Below are 2868 nucleotides of genomic sequence, written 5' to 3'. Positions count from 1 at the left end.
CCCAGACACTGCCTCACTAACACGCACACACCCAGACACTGCCTCACTAACACACACACACTCAGACACTGCCTCACTAACATGCACACACCCAGACACTGCCTCACTAACACGCACACACCCAGACACTGCCTCACTAACACTCACACACCCAGACACTGCCTCACTAACACTCACACACCCAGACACTGCCTCACTAACACGCACACACCCAGACACTGCCTCACTAACACGCACACACCCAGACACTGCCTCACTAACATACACACACACCCAGACAGTGCTCACTAACACACACACACCCAGACACTGCCTCACTAACATGCACACACACCCAGACACTACCTCACTAACACACACACACCCAAACACTGCCTCACTAACATGCACACCCCAGACACTGCCTCACTAACATGCACCTAACCCCCTGTCATCCAGTGGACGGTGAGCCCCAGAGGCCATGCAGGACAGGGTGGGACTGCCCTGTGGGTTTCTGAGGCCGTCAGTCTCTACAGGAGGAGAAAGCGTCTTTCTCCAGTGAAGCAGCCAGGGATCGAAATGCTGACCTTGCAGTTAACAGCCTAGTAGGAAACCCACTACCCCAGAAGCACTCCCTCGCTAACATATAAGGGCTGGATTTCCAACACAGACATGGAAAGCAGTGACATGCATCGTGGATTGAGGAGGATGGCATCAGATCACAGAGTGGAGGGAACTGACATCACGTTGAGAATCCTGGCCTTGTCACTTGGGTGCATAACCTTAATGATCACACGTGGCTCATAACTGTCACACTCGAGCCCACCCTGACTGCTTCACGTTCACACTTCATCAGCCAGCAGACCCTCCAGCTGTCACCTCCTATGATAAGTGGCCGTGGAGGGGCCATGTCTGACCTCTGACTGCCCATTACCACGAGGCAAGGACAGACCTCCACGCTCCAGCCTTGTCCACCTGCCCTGACTTCGACCGTCCCTCCCACACCACTCCCCACCTCGGCAGGCTCCCTCATTCATGGCAACGGCCACAGCACTCACGGACAGCACCCACCAGGCAGGGGGCTTGCTAGGAAAATGCACAGGTCACCTCCAGTCAGGATCGACTCACAGTAAGGACAAGTCAGGAGTCTGCGGCCAGCAGCTGAGTTAGTCCTCAGACTCTCGGCAGCGTGGTCCCTAGCCTGGGGCGTCCAACCCACGGGCAGGCAGGTGGGTGACCCCTCACTCAGGTCACTGCTCCAAGCCACCATGTGGACGTCCCCTGGCCTGGCCCTTGGTCGGAGACCAGGAAGCTGTACACAGATCACCCCTGTAGGTTAGGAAGCACCCACGGGTACTCATCGTGTGTGGGCCCTTGGTTAGGTACACAGGTCTTCCCCTGCCAGGCTGCCCCCCCGCCCCCCGTCTAGGCAGAGCCCCCACTCCCGGCAGATGCTGCCAATCCCAGCTAGGAAGGGACCCCCAGGGGCTCCAGCTCCTTCTCGCCCCTGCCAGGACCACCCACCCGCAGGGGCCGCCCCAGCGTCCTCAGGCCTAATTTGGGAACACTGCTATCTGCCTCCGAGCTCTCAAGCGTCCTGGCAGCCCTGGGCTGGAGCAGCAATACTGGGACACCCCACAGGGGCAGGGGGAGACAAAGGGATGGCCACACAGAGGGCCAGGCTCCACCCTCAGCTGACCTCTCCTAGCCCCCCAAGCCTGCGGCTACCCTGCATGGACCCCGAGACGACAGAAGGGCTGCACCCCTCTCAGCTGTAATCGAAACTCAGTCACCTGGGTCCTCAGCCAGCTCCAGTTCCTGGGCTGAGAGGCGGGCCTGGCTCTGACCATCAGCCACTGTGGGGCCCCAGACCTTCAGGGTGCCCACACCAGAGGTGCAGCAGGGCAGGCGCCCAGGTGGGTCACAGGGGCCGGGGGTGTGCATGAGTATGCACTAGTGTGTATCAGTGAGTGTGTGAGCATGAGTATAAATGTGTGAGTGTGTGAGTGAGGGTGTCTGTGTGTGTGCATGCCTAAGCATGCATGTGTGTCTACTTATACATGAGGATGTGTAGTTGTGTTTGTGAATGTGTGTACTGCATGAGTGTACATGTGTGCACGTGGACATGGGTGTGCCTGTGTGTATCTGTATATGCATGTGTGTCTATGTGAGTGTACATGAGTGTGTGTTCATGTGCATGACTTGTTCATGTGTGGTTTCATTTGAGTAGATGCATGCATGTGTGTGCACCCATGTGCGTACATGTGTGCATGTGTAGATTAATGTGTGCGTGAGTGTATATAAGTGTGTACTGTGGAGGTGTATGTGTGTGGGTGTGTGCATGCATGCAACAGTGTATCTGGGTATGTGAGTGTGTGTTGTGTGTATAAGTGAGCAAGTATGGATGTGTGCATGTGTTTAAATGGGTGTACATGTGTCTATGTGTTTATATGAGTGTATGACTGTGTACGTGTGTGCATAAGTGAGTGTGTGGCTATGTGTGTGTGAATGTGCCCATATGTGAGTGTGTTCACGTATATATGCACCAGTATGTGTACAGTATATATGAGTGCGTACATATGTGTATGTATATATATGAGTGTGTATGAATGAATGTGTGACCTGTGTGTGTGTCTCTGAGTGTGCACCTGTGCATGGGGCAGTTGGGGTGAGGGGCACTCCTTGGTGGGGCATCCAGGAGACTCCAGCAGAATGACCTGGCTGGCCATCGGGGGTTCTGCCTGGTGAGAGGGACCACTTGGGATAAAGGAGGTGTCCCCCACCCATGGACACCACTGCCCTGAGGACACAGCTGCTCACTTGGGCCTTCCAGTGAAGACAGAATGGTCATGATGGGCAGAGGGGCTGTGTCCAGGGCAGAGGGGCTGT

The 2868-nt window shown here is 55.7% G+C and overlaps 1 protein-coding gene across 1 annotated transcript in view; it reads left to right on the top strand.

Annotated features, from left to right (window-relative positions):
• The first annotated feature begins 1631 nt into the window (after window positions 1-1631).
• Window positions 1632-2868, top strand: part of CUNH14orf180 (chromosome unknown C14orf180 homolog) — an 8329-nt gene continuing 7092 nt past the window's right edge. The window contains exon 1 of the mRNA XM_045288098.1: window positions 1632-1895. The gene's annotated coding sequence lies outside the window, so the exon portion shown is untranslated. The remainder of the gene's footprint in view (window positions 1896-2868) is intronic.

This window comes from Echinops telfairi, unplaced genomic scaffold (assembly GCF_000313985.2).
Source record: "Echinops telfairi isolate 266 unplaced genomic scaffold, ASM31398v2 ScPeMD7_18;HRSCAF=68, whole genome shotgun sequence".
Classification (NCBI taxonomy): domain Eukaryota; kingdom Metazoa; phylum Chordata; class Mammalia; order Afrosoricida; family Tenrecidae; genus Echinops; species Echinops telfairi.
Note: the sequence above shows the minus strand (reverse complement) of the source record. Positions and strands in the feature narration are given on the sequence as shown.